The sequence below is a fragment of the Balaenoptera physalus genome (genome assembly GCF_965194825.1).
Source record: "Balaenoptera physalus genome assembly, chromosome: 11".
NCBI lineage: Eukaryota > Metazoa > Chordata > Mammalia > Artiodactyla > Balaenopteridae > Balaenoptera > Balaenoptera physalus.
In genome coordinates this window covers 94,580,749-94,602,435 of record NC_138896.1, presented here as the reverse complement: position 1 = coordinate 94,602,435, position 21,687 = coordinate 94,580,749, and the positions used below count along the sequence as shown (strand labels likewise).

Genomic DNA, 21,687 nt, shown 5'->3' with positions numbered 1-21,687 from the left:
GTGAATTATTAAGGAGGCAACTTACTTGGGGGGGGTGTTAAAAATAAGGATCATAATAAGGACAGTCTAGTCATGAAAGAAACTAACCTTAGATTTAGTAAGCATAGCACAGCAACATTTTGATATCCATAAGTGTATACAACTTATATTGTAAATGCAGTAAAAAGACAACTCATAAGCATCAACTCAGGAGATCTTCAAATATGATTTAAAGTAGAATCATCCTTGGGTATCTTGGATGCTGACCACAAATAAATCCCAGAACAGCAATGGCTAAATGAAACTATCCAACTCCAGGATTGCTATTTCTTTCACGAATCTTCTTTATAACCTGATATGCCAGATGGAAATGTTGGCCACAGTTCTCCACCCCTGCCTGAACCTGTGCCCTTTGCTCCAAGATTTTTCAGTTCTCATACACTCAAAGTATACTTACCCACCCACTGACTTTACGCTTAGCCATTTGGATTTTGTTTACCAACTCAATATTATTGTTTTTTAATTGAAGTATAGATTCTTTATAATATTGCATTAGTTTCAGGTGTACATCATAGTGATTCAATATTTTTATATATTACACTACATTTAAAGTTTTTACAAAATAATGGCTATATTTGCCTGTGCTGTACAACATATCCTTGTTGCTTATTATTACCAACTTGATATTAGCATCATGATGCAAAGGCTTGAAATATTTAAGCGGTAGGGCTTGCTCCCTTGCATTTCTGCCATCACCATGAGAAGGTGATGGGTAATTTGCTGCATCTCCCACCAGGCCTCCAGAGTCAACATGTGGTTACAGACTGAGCCCAATTTGTGGTGAGGAGCCTAGACCAGCCAGACCCACACTTGGAAGCACAGCTAGATCACCAAACCACAGACACATGAGCATGAATAAATGATTGCTATTTTAAGCCACCAAATCTTGGGGCAATTTGTTATGAAGTGTTATCATTGTGAAGATTAACTTTTTTACACCAGAGTCCATCCTCCTCTAGAGGAACTGTCTTAATTATCTTAGTTTCAATACATCATTCCATTTATACAACACGAAAAATAATTATAGACCAAAATTTATGATCTAGGCATGGGAGATACAAAAATGGAAAAAAAAATAGCTCTTTTTTTTTCTAAAATTAATTAATTAATTAATTTATTTTTGTATGTGTTGGGTCTTCGTTTCTGTGCGAGGGCTTTCTCTAGTTGCGGCAAGCGGGGGCCACTCTTCATCGCGGTGCGCGGGCCTTTCACTGTCGCGGCCTCTCTTGTTGTGGAGCACAGGCTCCAAACGCGCAGGCTCAGTAGTTGTGGCTCACGGGCCTAGTTGCTCCGCGGCATGTGGGATCTTCCCAGACCAGGGCTCGAACCCGTGTCCCCTGCATTGGCAGGCAGATTCTCAACCACTGCGCCACCAGGGAAGCCCCCGCTCTTGTCTTTTGAAAGGCTCACAGAATAAGAAAATGTGACAGGCACATAAACTAAGAAACACAACATGATAGAAGCATATATATAGTGGAGTGAAACATATGTGGAATGAGCCAAAGATAAGTGGTCAGTTCTATCTGACTGAGAGTTAGGAGTGTTGGTAAGAACTACTTCTCAGAGGGGCAACCCTTTATAAATTCACAGGAGCAAAGCAAAATACGGATTTCACTACCAACTACAATCTAGACCATCAAGATACACACAAGAGACAGACAATTTAAAGACAAATGCAGACTAAAAGATTCATGCTATTCCAACAAATATGAATTATGTACCAACTTTGTACACAGAATCCTGTGCCAGGCTCTTAGTAGATACATAAATAAATAGAACGAAGGTCCTGTCCTCCAGGTAATTGTGACAATATTGTAAGGCTTAAACAAGCACATCATAAAAAAATATAAATATCACATAGGCAAGGTATAAATAGGACTTGAACTCAAAAGGTTACTACTATCTAAGGCTTGCACACAACAACACTAATTCAAGGCAGAAGATAATGAAGACTCAGTGTGAAGTTCAGAACTTGCTATGAAGGTTTAGAGGAAAGTGGCTTCTGGAGAGTTTCAATAAGAGAGAGATAATTTTAAAGGTGTTGGAAACAGAAGGCCAGAGGCTGCTCCCCTTTTTTGAGGCTTTCAGGATATTAAAAAAAAATGTTAATGCCAAAAGTAGGTTATAAGAGTTGTGGTATATTTTTAATGTTTTAATGTCTTTGCATCCTATTTTCTACTGGGGGATGCACTGCTTAGCAGAATTATACCTTTCATAAATGGCTTTTGGATAGGTCAATGGGGGAGGCAACCAGAAGGCTGTACTGAGATGCCAATTTGACCGCTACACTGCAGTGAGTGTCTGAGTGGCTTAATGCAATTGGGAGGTCCCAGGTGTCAGAACAATTATCTTACCCTCCTTGCTATGGGATGTTCAGTATATGATTAAACCTACGTTGAATATATAATTAAAAATCTCAGAGAGGTTACAGCCACGAAACTCTGGGCCAAAGTTAAGCCTTTAACTTAACAGAGACCCAGACTCCCTAGAGACAACCATCTTTGGGAATGAGACTTGATTTCAAGACTAGGTTTTAGACTAAGAACTGGTAGAAAGATTTCCTGAAAATCTTATATGGCTGACTGCAGTCTCTTGGGAAGAGGACTATATCTCCCTAGACCATGCTTGACACTCATGACCTCCAACTAGGTACAGAATCTCCACTACCATTCCCTTGTGCAGTGGCTGATAAAACCAAAGAGGTCTCCACAACAGGTTGTTTTAGGGAAATAGGAGAAGATAAGAAACGTAGGCTATGGCTTCTGATGGATGTCTGTTGTTACTTCCTGCCCAGCCTCAACTCTCTGTTTGTCTACAAGATCTTACTTTTCCTATGAGTATCACAGTCAATGCGGTTGCAGGGAGCTGACTCCTACGTCTATGCCTAGGTCCAAGGGTGGGACCATGACTCAAGTCCATCAATCATAGCATCATCTCCTCTGGTTCCAGAGACTGGATCAAGGATAAGCAAGTAACCTAAGGTAGGCCAAGGAGTACAGTGAGATTTCATTCTGGAACTTCTTTTGGAACTGCTGGGATTAAGAGCAGTCTCATTCAGATGCCCTTGAACCATTAAGGATGTAGGCCTGAGGCTGCTAGGAGTCGCCAAATGGTGAGAACAAGTTTGACACTGAATTTAATGCAAAGGATAATAGAGGCAAAGGAGAAGAGAGAGGCAAAGAAGAGAGGCAAAGGAGAAGAGAGCTGATGAGATGATTTAAGGCTCTGGATCTAGCTTTATCTAAGGCTAACTCTAGCTCTGGATTTTTGGTTCTATGAACATATATTCCTCCTTTTTGTTTGAGTGTCTATCATTTGGTACCCAAAGCATCCTAATGCTAATAGAATACTAATGAGACCCATCATGTAAAGTTGAGGAATTTATATTTAATTTAGTCGGCAGTTGCAAGTTTCTAGAATTTAAGGTATGGGGCGGTTGAGGAAGAGGTGACTATGAAATGAATTTGCTCTAAGTCAACTATAATTTTTTTCAAAAAAAAGAGAAACAGAGAGTTAGGTGGATAATAAGAGTGTTAAAAGGATAAATGAAGAAAGTCTCTGTGGACTTACTTCATGTATATGTTAAAATACTTGGGAGTCCTCCAGTCTCTCTTAGAGTTTAATCATGCAGGTGCATGTGAAGAGGGGAAGTACATCATACAACCAGAGGTGTCCTGTTCATAGTACATACCTATGAAATCATCTGTAATTGCGTGTGTTTCAGAACAGAGAGCAGATCACATTTAAGACAGATTCAGAAAGCAACAGGGCTTTCCAAATATCTCATCTACAAAACATTGTAACAGATGCAGGAGGTTGGAGGCTTTGACAATTCTATTTAACAAGCAGTAAAGGGAGAAATAAGGAAGGAGAGATACATTTTCCCCTGTTCTCCCAGATTTAATGTCCAGAATACTTCCTGACCCATTGTAGCCCATATGCCTCTACCCACTTCATGTTTTAAGCTCAAATATTTTATTCGCAGATTGAGGGTAGTCGAACCAAGTGGTTTTCCAATTTTCAGGATGAAATGTTTACCACAAGCCAGAAACCATTTTAAAAATCACCTACTACTTTCCCATGAGTCCTGCAAGCAAACAGATATGCTATACAGAGAAAATGCATGTATCTTACTGCCGACAGTTATCCAAGTAGAAGGGGGAAAATGGTATATTGGGAAAAAGAGGTCTTTAAAACAGATATTTATATTTAAAAATCTATATTTAATCTGGGAGGGTGAGAAAATAAATGATTCATGGAATATAAGAGAGACGTCTCTAAATTGAAATAATTTTTCTCATAATACTACTCTTAGCCGGTATTTTACAGACATGCTTCCTTTATATTGTTTTTGGAAATGGGGTTTTGTTTTTGCATTGATGGGTCTCCGTCAGTGATGAGATTCCCTATGACTATTCATTACTTGTTACAGCTCAGTCTCTGGTGAGCTGTGAATATTTATGAAGGCTGTTCCTTTTTTGATTGGCTCTGATCCTGGTAGCCTTTTTAAGAGTAAGGTTTACAGGAGATTTGCACTCTTGGTAAACAGGGCAGCATACCAAATACAGGGTAGAGTTGGAATGTTTTCAACAAAAGCAGCACCTGGGAGTATTAAAACTTGGAAGAACGTGTGTAGCCCCCAGGCTGCTTTCGTGGAACGTATGCCAGTTTTGAGATTCTGCCATTTCTTGCTTAAAGTTAATGATCTAAACGTTAAATGCAAGAACCCTCTAAAAAAGAGTGGTGGCAAAAAGAGATTAACAATGCCGAAAAGGCAGATTTACCCTCAAAGGCTCTATCAGTGAATCACAAGGCCACATGTCTAAGAACCCTATCATCACTTTTTAAACACGCGGTATAAAAATTGTTCCCTAAGAAAAAGACACCAAAATCAATGGCTACACTAATTTAAGACAAGAGAGAAATGCATAGAAAGGTGTGCAGAAGAGGGAGGGTATGACTGCTTGTGGAATTATATTGTTCTCTAGTAAGTATTAATTGCCCGAGGCTTGTTAGATAGCTTTGGAGGTCCACAATGTAGATTGTGGCTAGTTTCCAGTAGCAAACTTCCGACATCAATCAAAGAAAGGACACTGGAAAAATAAAGAAAAGGAAAGAAAGGAAGGAAGGAAGGAAGGCAGGAAGGAAGGAAGGGGAGAAGGGAGGGAGGGGAAAGGGATGAAATATACTCAGGGACACAGTGCTTACCTATTTTATACAAGAAAGTAATCGATTTTTAGTGAGCCAAAATTTGGACATAAGAGCTAAAAAATGAGAGCACTATTTTTTTATACATCCCCAGTTACCTACTACACTGAATGTCTTTAGCTATCACGTGAAAACCTACATACAAATCCAAGACATTTTTATGCTAGTGGGAGGGCAGAGTTAAATTCGAAAACTACAGTTATAGGCTTACAACAGCTTTGCCAGGGGGCTTCATGGTGGCGTGACCTATGCGGTTGCCCTGCTCTTGGTTTAACGCTATGTTGTGGCTGCCTTGAAATTCTTAATAATTTTATCTTTGGACTTGTGTTTTGTTTTATTTTTTAATTAATTAATTAATTTATTTATTTATTTCTGGCTGTGTTGGGTCTTCGTTTCTGTGCGAGGGCTTTCTGTAGTTGCGGCGAGCAGGGGCCACTCTTCATTGCGGCGCGCGGGCCTCTCACTGTCACGGCCTCTCTTGTTGCGGAGCACAGGCTCCAGACGCGCAGGCTCAGTAGTTGTGGCTCACAGGCCCAGTTGCTCCGCAGCATGTGGGATCTTCCCAGACCAGGGCTCGAGCCCGTGTCCCCTGCATTGGCAGGCAGACTCTCTACCACTGCGCCACCAGGGAAACCCTGGACTTGTGTTTTGTTAATGAAATCCACTGGACAACAGAATATGTGCTTGCGCAGAGGAGATGCGTGCAATCCTGGCGTCGACAGTCCTTGTTGTGCCATTCACAAGTGTTCTTGAAGGCCCACAGTCACAGACTTCTGGTGCACTCACTATGCCTGGGAATTCTGCAAGAATCAAACTTAAAGTAAAAAGTAAGCTAGTTACATCCACAACTGAGTAGGCAAGGTGCTGATAGCCCTGAGAGGCCACATTTTGCATCAGAATCAGAATTTTGCTTCCAATGCAGAAAAAGAGCAATGGCATTCTGAGAAATCCTAACAACCAAAGAACACTATTATATCCTTTCTTATTCGCTATTATTCCCTGTACTAGACAATTTTCACAAATGTGAAAATTATGGCACAGGAGGAAAGTGAAAGATAAAGCAACCCACGCATCCTTTTCCTTTCAATCCTTCCTCATTCATCAATAAGCCGAAAATAGAGAGTTTTGCATATCAGATAAAATAACAACAGCTGAGTTAGCTTTGTCCAGCATTTCCATTGTTCTGGGAAGAACAAAATACATATGCATGTAGAAGCTACAAAACACAAATTGTATAATTTCGGTGATACCACATATGAGTTAAATGCTCTTATATTTGCATTTAAAACTGGCATTGCACAACATAAATATGCATGTTAAAATTCATGCTAAAAATTAACATTTTTAATTCTCCTTTATTTAGAATGACATTAAACAGAAAATAAAGAACATCACGACAACTCAAGAGAGATCAACTGTGGGAAAAAGAAAAAAGCTACATTTATAGACAACACTTTTTTCCTGTGTTTCGAACAAGGGGTCCCGCATTTTCATTTCACACTGAAATTATGCCACAAATTATGTCGCCCACCTTTAGTTATGTATAAAATACACTGGCTGTCCATAGGGGGAGAGATCTTTCCTCTCCAATCATCTGGGTAGTATTATTGTAATCCACCACCTTCCTTTTATTATGCGTGTTTTCCCTGCTAAGAATCCTGAGGATGTAAAAGCCAGAAATAGCCCCAAAGAAATTTGCCTAGTGGTCAAAATAGGACTAGCCAAAATACCAGTAATGCTTATTTCTAGAAACTAGCAATCTTTGCTAACACAAGTAAGAAGCCCTCTCTCTCCACCGGTGGTATTTCTATTCATGTGACTCACTAACCCTTAATTGTTAGGTTACCTCTGTTTTGTGATTTTAACTGTCAAAAAACATCTCACTTGATAACCTTCCCAATGCTTTCGTAATTGCACATCTGCATTTGTGGGTCTAATTTGTGTTAGCTGGGGTGTCAGATACACAACAGTCATATTGGGGATTATAATTTATAAACTTCTAGACCTGCTCTGAAGTTTCACACACATTCATGCTATAACCAGAATATCCTCGTTAACTGGAGAGTCACACTGCAGTTACTTATTTTATCATCTAAAATGGCTCACTGGGAAGAGGGCTGCTTCCTCAGCTTTTGATTACTAGGTTGTTTTCATCCATGTGCAAATCATGCCTATACTTGTCTTCCCAGCGATTGTGATAATTGTGATAATAGTTTGAAAATGATTAAGAGTCACCTAAAGTCTCTTTGAATCTCATTTTTAAAATAGTTTGTAGTGTAGGAACATTTCATAAATACTGAAGAAACAATTGGAAGAGATTGTTTTATGGGAAAATATAGTTGGGAACTTATCACCTTGACAGAAAGAGTGAAGAAAAAGAAAGTCACCTCTTCCTTTCATTGTTTTCAAGTATTAAAATGTTTTGATTATAGTGACTGAATCCTGCAGCAATTGAACTTGGCTAAAAGAGAAAATACTGGAGTATTGTGACAGTATTTTATGGACCATGATAGAAAGAATGTAAGCAAACAAATGCTTGGACTAACAAGTGGCAAAGTCTAATCCTTAAAACTATAATGACCCAAAGAAATGTTTCATCCAAATAAGTGCTTTGAATTTTTCTCCCTGGCTTAATGACCGAGGTGGGGCAGAGGGAGGAATGGAAGGAGGCAGAATATTTGCTCTGGCACTGTCAGTGAAAATGGCTATTAATTTAGAACCCACCCACCAATTCAGCTAGTTGACTAAATGAGATGAAAAGGAGGAATTACAAACTGCTGGCCAGCCTACTCTTTGGATCCACTAAGAAGCGCTGTATTCATTTGCTAGGGCTGCAGTAACAAATTATTATAACCTCAGTAGCAATTTTTTTTTAATACATTTATTTATTTTTGGCTGTGTTGGGTCTTTGTTGCTGCACGCGGGCTTTCTCCAGTTGCAGCAAGCGGGGGCTACTCTTCATTGTGGTGGGTGGGCTTCTCATTGCGGTGGCTTCTCTTGTTGTGGAGCATGGGCTCTAGGTGTGTGGGCTCAGTAGTTGTGGCTCACGGGCTCTAGAGCACAGGCTCAGTAGTTGTGGCCCACGGGCTTAGTTACTCCCCAGCATGTGGGATCTTTCTGGACCAGGCCTCGAACCCGTGTCCCCTGCATTGGCAGGCAGATTCTTAATGACTGTGCCACCAGGGAAGTCCCCCTCAGTAGCTTAAAACAATAAAAATTTACTCTCTCACAGTTCAGGAGGCCAGCTGTGCAAAATCAAGGTATCAACAGGATGGGTTCCTTCTTGGCGGCTCAGAGGGAGCAACTGTTCCACGCTGCTCTTCTGGCTTCTTGAGATTTCTGGAAATCCTTGGTGTTTCTTGGCTTACAGCTGTACAATGCCAGCCTCAGCCTCCACCTCGCATGGCTGTCTTCCCTCTGTGCCTCTCTCTGTGTCTTTTCAGGGCGTTCTCCTCTCTCCGTATGTCCAAATTCCCCTCCTTATAAAAGGACACCAGTCATTGGATTAGGGCCCTCCAATTCTGTAAAACCTTCCCTTAATTTAACTAATTCCATCTACAAAAAACTGATTTCCAAATAAAGTCACATTCACAGGTACCTGAGGATAGGACTTCACATCTCTTTTGAGGGGACACATTTCAACCCACAATGCTTCTCAAACTTATCTGCATACTAGAATTACATGGGCAGTTAAAAAATACTGATACCTGGGTATTGCATCCCAGAGATTCCGAACTAATCAGGAAGAGGTAAAACCAGGGCACCCAGATTTTTTTAACTCCCCCAAGTGATTCTAACGTGAGGCAAAAGTGTCAGAACCACTAGAATAAAGGATTCTAGTTGTCAGTTTCTCGAAAGGATATTTTAGCATAATGAAGGGTGTGCATTTCAGTGAGAAAAATCTCTTTTCCTTTAATCATATTGACAAAAATGAAAAAAAAATTGAAAGTAGGTGATCAAAATAAATGGCATGTAATCAAAAAGAATTTTAGAAATTTACCACTTGACACATGTTCATTCAGTGAACATTTTAATGCATGTTGTGTGTTGGGCCCTGTGAGAGGTCCAAAAGTGGTCATCAGAACCTTAGAAATCAGCTGCTTTTCCTCCAAACTCTGGAGGAAGGAAAGGTTTCCTTGCGTTTTGGCCAGTTGTGACTAGGTGTGGAAATTATTCCTTCCCTAAGACACTGCCCAATTATTAGTAAATAGTGGAAATAGAAAACTTGTTACATTAAGTTATTAAAGAAAAAGCACTTCACTGGGGTAAACTGGCTGAAATGTAAAACAATTTCTTACATTTCTTTCTTCAGAGCCTAAAAGACCCACTTCATACAGATGCCTATAAATGTTGTCAAAATACTATTCACCATACTACCTTGTAAGCTCATTAGGAGCTGATGATAGCAACTACATCAACACAAACTTGTTCTTTCTTGTCTCTTGGTCTTCTGTACAATGGTTTCTACCTAGCATAGATTTACCTCAACTTACTTTGTGTCGTTGTTATGGACTGAATGTTTGTGTCCCCCCAAAATTCATATGTTGAAATCCTAACCCCCAATGTGACAGTACTGTGGAATGAATTAAAGAAACCTCAGCTGAAATTGGAGTCTGTGAAGGTTTGTAGGGGGAGCTCTCATGCCTGCCATGCGTGGTCATTTACTACAAATAGGAAAAGACACATGCCTACATCTCAGGGAGGAAGGGGTTGCCTACTTTACTGTCTAGCAGGGAGGAGAATGTAACTCTGCCCTTAGACAGCCCAGCCCATCAGACTGTAGCAGCTCAACCAATGAGAAGCCTCCATACTTTGTACTCCCAGCTTCCTCCAGTGGACTCTTTGGTTATTACAGCCCCTTCCAAACCACCTCCCCCCCACACAAAAAAACAATTCCTTATTAAAGCAAGTTCCCCTTCCTTGTTCCCTGGATTTGCCTATGATCCACCATAGTCTGGGTATCCCGAACTGCAATTCCTCTATTTCCGCATAAACGCACTTTTGCTGGTAAAATAACTGGCTATTATATTAAAAACTTGACAATATTAAAAGGTAGAGCCTTTGGGAAGTACTTAGATCATGAGGGTGGAGCACTCATGAATGGGATTTGTGCCCTTATAAGAAGAGACCAGAAAACACACTCTCTCTCTCCTCCCCCACCTCTTTCTCTCTGTCTGTTCTCTGCCATGTGAGGATACAGAAAGAAGCCACCATCTACAAACCAGTAAGAGGGCTTTCACCAGAACCCAACCATGTTGGCACCCTCATCTTGGATTTCCAGCCTCCAGAAGTATGAGAAATAAATGTTTGTGGTGTAGGCCAGCCACTCTATGGTAATTTGTTCTAGGAGGCAGAGCTGACTAAAACAATCTTTGTTTTCATTCTTTATCCCTCATCCAAGATACTTATCCGGCTAATAACAGTCATCCTCTATTCATAAAGAAACAGTTTTTGTTTTTCATTCTCAAACTCCCCTGTGAAGAACTTTATTTCACCTTAAGTTTAGAAAAACTCCCTTTGTCTCACCATATCAGCTAAGATTTTTTAGATATATAAGCATTTCAAAGATACACATAGAGCAGAAGCCCAGTTTTAACATCAATATATTTATTACTGTCAAAAAATTTGCATCATAATAACAGTATGAGCAGAATGAAAATATAAATACGTAAAGGATGTTTTTCTGCATTTCAGCATATGAAAAAAAATCTTCATTTTTATTCCAAGAAATATTGGCAGTCTTGGGGAGAACATTTTAGACAGACAAACCAATAAAATACTTATTAAAACCCACAGTAAAAAAAATGATGAGGTAAATTAATGAAAGGCAAGTTACTTTGTGCAAAAGCCCGTATTTTCAATGAAGTGACATATGTACATAACCTCTTTTTCAAAACATGATCATATTTAAATAGGAAAGACAGTGTTATTCCCATTAATATTGGGAAAATACCCCCCATAAATAGAGTTACTAAATGGGAAACTTACATTGCTTGTGTATAGTAACATACATTAGGGGGAAGGGCTCTTATATGTAGCGTTCTTCAGCTGTTGTGTAATACGTTTTCAATTCAGGAGCTCTGAACTTCAGGTGCCCTCATTTCTTCCTCAGGGTGCAACCACCTCATCCCTACCAAAGTGCAACCGCTAAGTACATCTGTGCACACCCTCTTTACCAACTCTCTTAACCTTGTCAGTCTGTTGCCATTTCAAATTTCCATGAAATCTACTGTTAAAAAACTGATCAAGAGGCGTCAGTGCTTTCTGATCAAAAAGAGCACAGGTATCAGGTGGTCACTATCTCAGCTCTGCCACCAGTGAACTGGGAAAAGTTACATAATCTTTCTGTGCCTCAGTTTCTTCTTCTGTATAGGAAATTAATATTCGTTGAGATTTTACTTTGGACTAGTCACTGTAAACCTAGAAGAAATAATTCTAAGTCAAACTCTATGATTTCATAACTATTTAAGCAATTCCAATATTGTTTTTTAACTTCCATTAATTTCCATCCCTAAAATTTGGGATGTGCCAACTGGATTATATGTTAACATGAAAACCTAGCTCTTCGAAGTCTGGTCTCTGGACCAGCAGCTCCATGCATCGTTTGGGAGCTTGGTAGAAATGCAGAGTCTCAGGCCTCACCCCAGACCTGCTAAATCAGAATCTGCATTTTAACCAGATTCCCAGTTGCAGGCACATTAAAATTTTACAAGTGTTGGACTGGATGGGTAGCAAAATCCACTTAAACTCACAGGGATGCACAGAAAGCAGAGAGTCTGGCACTGGACCCCACAATTCGAGGCCAAGCCTTGCTACTTACAGCTTGTGTAATCTTCAAACAAGAGAGCTTCCAAATACATGAGTTCACTTTTCTGTGTTTTAGTTCCTTCATCTGTAAAAGACAGTAAAACAATAGTTAGTTACCTCCTGGGGTTGTTTTAAGGGTTGCAAAGCACTGGGTATAAGCAATGAGTACCGTGCCTGGCACACTGGAAACTCTTTCAATCATTAAACGAACATTTACGGAGTCTGAATCATGTGTGGGTCAGATATGTGCTGAGGGCTGTGAACACCACAGTAAACAAACAAACAAAAGACCACACTTTCATGCAGCTTGCATTCTAGTGAGGGATTCTGGCAACAAAAAACATGTAAAAAATAGGGTCACATAGGGATATATTCTGTGACATAAAGAGAATGACAGCAGAGCTATTACAGACAGAAAGTTTGGCAATCACCTTTAGAGGAGAAAACAAGTGAGTAGACACTTTAATTAGTTATATTTGATTAACACCCAGAGCTAAGTTCCAGGCACAGTGCTAAGCATTTTACATGCATTCATGTTTCCAGAATCCTCCAGTTTGACCCTCTTACCAGAAAAATGGAGAACTTGCTTGAATAAGGGTATTCAATGGACAAACATTTAAGGTGAAAGTTTCATGGAAGATTTTTTGCCTGTTATCCAGTTACTGTAACAACTTTAATTTTTACTCCCGTTTGGATGCTGAAAACTTACTACTACGCTTTAGCCTGACTCAAGGAACCTCTCAGAGCCACCCACACCAGCACTAGAGACGACAATTCTGTATACTCAATAATATAATCTTTACATCTAGATATGTACTTGGGGACAGTAACATGGCAAAGTCCATAGGACTTATCTTTCCACCCATGGAAACTAAAAGACTCCTCACCTCTTTTTATAGAAATGGGTATGTTTAACTTAGTAACTTGGCTACATTCCAATTTATACTTTTACCGAAGAATGTCAGTCTGTGGGTTTAGTAGATATTTTTCTTCATTTCCTTCTGCTACACAAGAAACAGGCAAACAAATAAATGTTATGTGGTGTCAGTGGCATGAAATAGCTTCTATATTCCAACACAGATGGGGTATCTTAATAATGGGAAGATGATCTCACACTTTAAAGTGCTTTGTTATAAAATGTGCCATATAAAAAGGAAGTTATTATTCTTAGTTATAATACCCTAAAAAAAGGATTTGCCATCTAAATGGCTGCTGAAACTTAACTGCAGAATTGCTTATAATGCTACAATCAGTTGAGGCCAAATTCAATAAAAACTCCATCCGGCATTCACACTGAGAAGACCCACATGTGCCTTTAATTTTTCTTTTTTTTAATTTCCTGGGCTTCCGGCCCAGAAATTGGATGGAAATTTTATTTAAACCTGCTCTTGTGTATCAACTTTTGGTAAATATCAGGTCTTCAGTTGACTCACATTATGCTTTACATTTTGAGCAAAGGGAGGAAATAAAATGATGCATATCTCCTTATATACATGTATTTATACACCTCTTACCTCTTCTGACTATGAAACTGTGGCTCACACGAAATGGTCATCATTACTGCTGCAAATTTAGGATGTCCTCCCTTCTGCTGCGACCATAGATTCGAAATTTCACTAAATTCCTTTCCAGCGCTAATCAGCTTTCACCAGCACAGGCAACGAATGTAATCTGAGCTTGGAAATGACTAATTATTTGGAGACGGCAGTGGGGGGTTCAGGTTTAGATTTCTCTCCCTCTAATTTAAAGCAACTTCTCTCCTGTCTTTTTCCTGTCATTTTGCTGCCTGGGGACAGCTCCTCCTCCTTGATAAAAATGCTCTTTCCCTTCCCATTACATAGGGTCTATGTTTATGTATGTATTAGAAGGATAATGCATTATGAGACATCGACTTGAAAATATTCAGAGAAGAGGCACTCCTGTGATGGATGTGGGCCTGGCAGTAATAGCACCTGCTAGGTGCAAGGCATGAGCATAATTTGCATGGAAAGTTTTCTCAGTTCCTTCCAGAATACACCAGTTCTACCCAATAAAACATTTTGTCACACTCAGGGGGTTTGCCAACATGTTCCCAGATTGCAAGCAAAAAGATTATTTACAGTAACCAATAACAACTGAAACGACCATAAACCACAGTTCCGTACCTGTTCTATTTTTTTCTTTTGCTAAGTACAGAGACCTTAAGGAGCCCAAATTTACAGCAATTTAATTCTCACAGGAAAAAGCACATTATTTTTATTTATAGTAGTGAGCTCCATCTATCCTTGCCTCCCCTCTTTTGAAACATAAATAATCCCATCTTTTTTTTTTTTTTTAATCCAGCCATTACTTTGACAGGGAAGAACACTTTTCCTGATAAAGTGAGAAATAGGATAAAAGTGGCCAAGATCAGACAGAGTTACCCAGTGTATCCCAGGACACTGCTGTGTGCTCAAGGGGAAAGGAGACATCACTGCCGAAATCGTTCTGGGGGAAACCCCACCTCACTGGACCCTTTGAAGCAGTTTCTTTCCGCCAGCAAGAAGGACTGGGGCCCTCCATGCGGGCTTCAGTGTAGGCAGCAGGGCTCTGCATCTTACTGACCTGGGTTTTCTACCTGTTATCTTTTAAGCCCCCTGAAGGAGAGTTTTCCAAAAGTTCAAATTCCATTCTGAATTGCAGGGGACTAAACAGGAGCATTTATTCCTGGGAGAAATGAGCAAAAATGAGAACGAGCAGCCAAACAGCTATTTCCCTTAAAACCCCTCTCAGGTCTTTTTGGCCCTGGCTGCTGCCCTTGATGAGTGGTTGTGTCCCTCTGACAGTAGGAATCAGAGAGAGGAAAGGAGAGAAGAGGGGACAGGGCTGGAAACCCTTGTTTAAGTCTAATTAAGCAAACAGGAGTAGATTTTTTTTTTCTATAAATTTATGCTACATTTTAAAAACAACGTCAAAGAATTATAAAATTCAGCCCCAATTTCAATTTTATTCACAAGGACTATTGTTAACAGTATCCTGGGTCATCCTTCTAGCAATGGTGAATGCATAAATATGCATGCGCACGTGTATATAAGCAAAAAACTGAAAATACTTTTCCTGAAACTTCTTCCTCCTAGTAATACCTCTTGAAGGTCATTTCATGCCAATACTAGTAGATGTACTTCCCTCTCTGTAGGTGGCTGCATTATATTCCATCCTATGGCTCCACTATACTTTAATTAGCTGTTCTTTTAATGATGGACAGACAGGTAGGCTGTTTTTTCAATTAGAAGTAAAGCTGCACTGAACAACCTTTGCACAGGTATGGGAAATAAGTCTAGCCTAGCTGTTCAAACCACGGGTTTAGGACTTTAACAGGCTTTCATTCAAGCCTAGGTTGTCCAACCAAACACTGTCTGTATGTATTTAAGACAATAAAGGCGATAAGATCTACCTCATAAGGTCCTTGTAAAAAGACAAAAAAATTAGTGATTATTCTCATAACTTACTCATTTCAGCCTTAGGCAAGTTAATTTTCTCATCACTAAATCAGGGAGTAATAATAGACCCAGGGGTGCTCTGGGGACAACCAAGAACTAATTCACTTAAATTGCGCAATCCGCTACCTGGTACGTAGCGGGCCCTTAATAAATATAGGCTTTAATATTAAAATTGCCCATCTTTGCGCACTTGTGGGAGAGCAGCTGTAGAAAGCTTTCCTAGAAGTGGAACTCCTACCTTTAACCCGTGCTCCCCGGGGCCCGACTGTGCGCGCACAAGGCCACCCAGCGGTGACACGCTGACCGCCGCCCCCTCTGGAGCCGCGCCCAGGGCCCTGCGGAGGCCGAACGCACGTGGGCGCACGCTGCCTGAGCGCAGGGCGACGCGGGGTCCTGCCGAGCGCAGGGGCGCGGAAGCGCGGGTTGGTGGGGGGGCACGCGGGCGGCGCGAGGCGCGGGACCCGTTGGCTGCTGCGCCGCGCTCCCCGCCCCTCCCTCCCGCCCCTCTCCCCTCCCCTCCCTCCCGCCCCTCTCCCCTCCCTCCCGTGCCCGCGCCGGAGCGGAGGAAGCGCAGACAGCGCTCGCTTGGCGCCAGCAGCGGCCACAGCAGACTGGCACGCAGCGGCGGTGGCGGCTGGCGGGCGGGCGCCGCGGGCTCGGCCGGGAACGGCGCGGACCGGGGGGCTGCGGCGGCGGCGTCTCGCGCGGGCGCGCACGGCTGCCCATCGAGCCCCGGCGATCGGCGGCTGACCGGCCGGCGGAGCTGGCACCTGGTGAGCTAGCTTCCGGGACCAGGTAGGTTGGGCATGCCCGGCTCCTCTCGCCGGTCCGGGTACTGGGATGAGCCCTCTGCTGGGGCAAACTTTCCGCACTGGCTTCACGGCTCCTCAGCCCCAAAGTTTGTTTGCGGGGAAATACACTCGACGGGTTGAGAATAAAAGCTGCCTCTCCTGGCTGTTTTGCTTGGGGGAGATTATTTTTCTCCTTCTCGGGAGAGGATTGGTTTCCTGATGGGAAGACTCCGCATCCTCGGCACGAGCGTGGGGTAATGCGAGGTGGGTTCCCCTGGCTTGTCCTTAGCTCAGCGGATTTGGCCAGGGAAAGTTGGGAGAAAAAAAAAAAAAGTTGTTCACTGTAAGGGTGCAGAGGAAGAATCCCAGGTCCATGGTGCAGAGGGTGGAAATGAGATAATTTTTTGCCAGAAACCCCCTTCCTGGCTTCCAGCTCTAAGGATGCCAGGGTGGAGAATGCTTCCATTAGCGATCAAGTTTTCCGAGCTGCATTTTCTTTCCACTTTCAAATCTGCAGTCTTGGATGGAATGCCCCGTTGCGTTTATTTGCCAGGTTTTCTCTGATGGGCTGTGATCCAGTTTAATTGAGATCGGCCCCTGTTCTTGGCTGCTTCTCCGTTCTCTAAGGAGCTCTGCAAGGCTAACCAAGCAGGTACCAGAATGTCGAGAGGTCGAGATCAGAAAACCAGGAAGTGACAACTGGGCACTCCAAATCACAGCACCTTGGGGAATTTTTTTTTTTTTCTTTTTTTTGGTTTGTTTGAAATGCACAGCTTCTGGGCTCTGCTTGTGCAAAGCTCCGCACGGCTCGCCAGTCCTTGTGTCCTTTCCTGTATTGCATTTGCGTACTGATTTACAACACGGAGATGCGCCCAGAGGAATGATTTAATAACGAACGGTGACCGCTATGGGGAGGAGAGCAAATCTGCGTTCTGAGCCGAAGGGAGGGGAACAGACAGAGCTCTGGGAAAGGGGTGGAAAGTCTGTTCATCTCAAACCAAGATGTGGGGAAACAGAGCTAGAGAAAGCAACAGACAGGAGTTGTGTCATGTGCAGGAGGGCGGTCAGAAACCCCAGCTCATACAGTGAGTAGATAAATCCAGAAATAATTTTAAAATGATTAAGCAAGAATAACTGGAAAAAAAAAAAGTAGGAAGACTGTACGTGCTGTGGTTTCTGTCTGCCCCCACAGAGATGAATATCACACCAGCTGAAAAAGAATCCTGATCTGTTAATAGATTAAAAACAGGAATTAATCAGAACAATGATTCAGAGCCCTTCAGAGATTGAAAGGAGGAGTAATTGCCTTTGAAAGAGCTATTGCCTCTCAATATTGAAGTCAAATGTGTTAGTTTTGCCTTGTTAGCTGTGTTTACTAACAGTCATAGGACTTCGGCTGCTATAACCTGGTATCTGCGTCTGTGGTTTTAACCCTTTGCGAGTCATGGTACTAGGGAGGAAGTTGTCTGCCGGTTAATATTCATACCCATTTGAGCATGGTTAGCAAAATGCCTAATACGTGCCAGTTTCTGATTACAGTAAGACAGGTTCTTGTAAATGTTGTTCATAAAAGATGTCTGATTGGGTTCAGCCTCCTTAGTGGAAAGACTGTGCCAATTCTAAAAATAGTGGCTTCAGGAATTGCAGATCTTTGAGCGCTTGCTTGAAGTCAGTTGAGAGTCAACATGTGGTTTGAGGACCCTGGAAAGGACCTATAGCCACCAGGGACAGAGAGCAAATTGCTGCACTTTTTTTTTTTTACATGAAAGGTGAGGTTGAATACATATGTGTGGCCCTCCTATCTAAAGACGGGATATCGGAGGCACTGAATGGCTAATTGATCTGCAGGGGAATAGATTCAGGCAGTGGCTGCCTCAGACAATAACATTCAGCCCCACGTCCTGCTTGCTGTCTGGATGTCATTAATGTCAGCCTGAAGACATGAAGGCATTAGTTCATTTCTCCAGGAGAACTCTTAAGTTTTAAACATCCTTCACAACACAACCAAGTAGCCCAAGTGTTCCTTAAAATGGCAACAGAACATTTAATAGGACCAAAGTGCTGAGCAGTTTCAACTGGAGCAAAAGATTAGCTGCGGACAACAAGCCGCAGCCTTTCCGTTGCTGATTTATGTTCAATTTTATCACTGTCACATTTCATATATGCCTAGTTATTACAAACTAATAGCCTCTTCACTCTGCTGGCAAAATATGTCTTTCTCTTTTGTAAGTTCCTAACTCCTTCTCATGCATTCAGTACACATCTTCTGGCTTTGTTTTAACTACGTAATTTAAGTGTCCAACTTGAAGTTCTCATTAGCTCTTAATATGTTTTGTGCTGAAATAGTGTATAAGTATAATTGCCCCTTTCAAACTGCCAGATCTATATATAGTTCACTATATTGTTGCAATGCCACCAGAGAATCGTATGACTGGTTCAATGTTCTGTGTTTTCCAGTCACCAGTTAGTAAGTTGTTAGCAGTAAAATAGTGTTAATTTTATGCATTGGGAGATATTCAGATGGCAGGAGGATTTATTGATGCTGTGCATGTTTGCTTGCCATCTCTGATTTAATGATCACCACCAGTCCATCTTTAATAAGGCTTCTGATCTTAGGGAGTTACTTTGTCTCTTTGAAGGTGGGCATCTCTGAAGTGCTGCCATGGTTTTAATAAGCATTTATTAATCACTTAATGCTGGTGGACTACTTCCTTTCTTATGCTTGATAATAATGCATTCGATAATACCCTGTTCGCAAAGATATTTGGCAGTAATTAGCTTGTTGGAGCCACAGAGTATTTTAAGATAGAACATTGCTTTAAAATCGATGGGTTACATATCTTAGTCTCAGATCTAATTGGTGTAAAAAATTCAGAATTGGATCACGTGTGCTAAATGGTTTTTGTGAAGGACACCCCCAAGTGTCCTCCTCCCCCCCCCCACACTCCCCTTCCCCACCACAGCATAGTCTATCTCCTAAACACTATGGAACATTCTTTTTGAAAACTTGCTGCACTAGAAGTGTACTTTTTTGTTAAAACTTTGTATGCCAAGTTTCAATCCACAGTATGGTTTTATTCCCCCCTTTTTATGTGCATGTTGTAAACAAGAAATAAGGCTTTGTAATAGAAGTGCCGGCAGAACTTTATTGCATCTCAAACAGCTCTGCTACTTGGAATGTAAATATTTGTAGAATCTTTACTGTGCAAGAAGCTGCCTTGCAAAAAAGTGAGAAAAAATGACTGTTTTATTAAGTAGGATAAAATAATTCAGAAGGTATGCATGTTCCTTACTGCAGACATATTGACATTTTAAGAAATAGATTATATATGTTACAACAATTCCATAGCACTCTCTTAGGTGCCTTTAGAACTCAGACTATAAATTTTCTATGTTCTAAAACAGAACAAATTTGTCCCATTTGTTTTTCTAAATCTTTTGACTTTCAGTGCCTTTCAAATGTTAAAAGATGAGCTCTGTAATTCAAAAAGCACTTTGATTATATTTCTTATAAATAAGCCTGACAATATACTATTTTTAATAGGAGAAAGAATTCTTGGGATTATTGCAGTACTTCAGAAAATCTTATTTTGGGAACTAGTGCAACTCACTTCTCGTGTCCTTTTGATTCTAACTCTGAAATATTTCTCCAGTTGGCCCACTTCCCTCCACATCCACTCACATCATCCTACTCCAGGTCACCACCTTCTCTCCTGGGACAACTGCGCTGGCTTCCCTGCCTCCTTTCTTACTTCTTTCCCCAAATCATTCTCTGCACAGCAATCAGGGCAGTATTTTTCTTTCTTTTTTTTTTTTTTTAATTTAGTTAAATTTAGTACTCCTCTCCTTCAAGCACTTCGATAGCTTTCTGCCACATTCAGAACTATTCAGTATTACCTAGAGAGCTATGTAGGATTTAAACACCGCCTATCTATCCCTCCAGCATCATCTCCTCCCATGCTTTTGGGAATAAGAACTTAGTAGGCTTTTCATTATGTCTGTGGTTTTGTTGACCTCCTTCCTACCTTAGGGCTTCTTCTGTTCCTTTGCCTGGTAGCTCCCTTCAGCCTTTACCCCCAAACACACAAACATGCTTGTGTGTGTGCGTGCACGCACGCACACACAGAGGCACACACATTACAAATTCTGACTGGTGTTCATTGCTTCTTAGCTCACAGTTTAAATATCAGTTACTAAGAGAGGGCTCTCTTTCATTTCCTTCCTCCTCTAGATTAGGGCACCTCTGTTACGCTCTTTCTGTTCACGTCCTCCATAACTTTCTGATCATATTCCTCCTTATCATAACTTGGAACTATTTCCTTACCTGATTCCTTGTTGACTGTTCTGTAAGCCGTCTTGTAAGCAGTTACCACATCTGTTTTACTCGCTACTGCAAAGCAGCTCCTATCACAGTACCTGGCTCACAGTGGAGTTTGATCCACCCATGAGAATTGTGCTTTTGGGGGTGCTGAGTTTGCAACATGTGACTGGGCACCCCTGTGACCAAAGATCCTGTCAAGAATGTCCCTGTTCAGCAGAATTCTGCAGCTGGCTTTCAAAAGGTTCTTTCTGTGGCTTCGCCCATAGTCTCTTAGATCTCTAGAATATCTACTACTTCAGACTTATTTTGTCAAAATGGAATTCATCATTTTTCTTCCCAGGCTGGTTCCAGTTTAGGTGATCTCTTCTTTCTTTGATTCTCATTGTGGTCCTCAAGGCAAGTGACACCAGTGGTCTTCAGCACCATCCTCTTCCTTTGTTCTGTAACCAGTCAACTGATTAAAAATACAAGAACTTTTATTTGGGTTATTATGCACCAGCTTAGGGTTCAAGCGCTTTATTCGCTTTACACTTCTTACCTAAATGCAGCAGATTAAGAAATGATCCTCCTCCCCACACTCCCTTTCTTGCTCCAGTCTTTCCAACACATGGTGCTATATTAATCCATCTTGTCATTGGACACCCACTGCCTAGAGAAAAACTGCCACTGATGCAGCCTGTCTACGTGAGACTTCTTCCCCTCGTTCTCCTCCATATAGAGTGTTCCAAGTACAGGCACCATCTTTAACTTTCCTTACAATTCAGTGTAACACTTGTGGCTTCAGGGTCCCTGCACCCATGGTTCCACCCCAAGCCCCTCATTCCTGTCTCAGCTCATCTCTACCCTCAATTCACTGTTACTTCTGCCAGGAAAGCTCTTCACTTTTAATCCTGCCATTTGCCCAGTGGTACCCACCCATCTGTTCCTCCAAGAAGTCTTTACTGTCCTCCCAGACTAGATTTGAGCCCCATGCTGTCTGCTCTCACCTGTATTTTAAAATGTTCTTCTTTAGAGGGAGAATGGATTAGAGTTTAATTAACACTGTACGTTTCTTTAAGATCTG

The 21,687-nt window shown here is 41.4% G+C and overlaps 1 protein-coding gene and 1 long non-coding RNA gene across 2 annotated transcripts in view; one reads left to right on the top strand and one right to left on the bottom strand.

Moving 5' to 3' along the window:
• Positions 1-5,596: 5,596 nt before the first annotated feature.
• LOC309637578 lies at positions 5,597-15,935 on the bottom strand. Its single transcript, XR_014250675.1, has 2 exons — positions 15,751-15,935; positions 5,597-12,139 (listed from the first exon to the last, which is right to left on the bottom strand). It is a non-coding gene; the product is annotated as an uncharacterized lncRNA (long non-coding RNA).
• Positions 15,936-16,224: 289 nt separating this feature from the next.
• The window catches only part of CNTN3 (contactin 3), a 325,704-nt gene continuing 320,241 nt past the window's right edge, over positions 16,225-21,687 (top strand). Inside the window, exon 1 of the mRNA XM_082412129.1 lies at positions 16,225-16,307. The gene's annotated coding sequence lies outside the window, so the exon portion shown is untranslated. The remainder of the gene's footprint in view (positions 16,308-21,687) is intronic.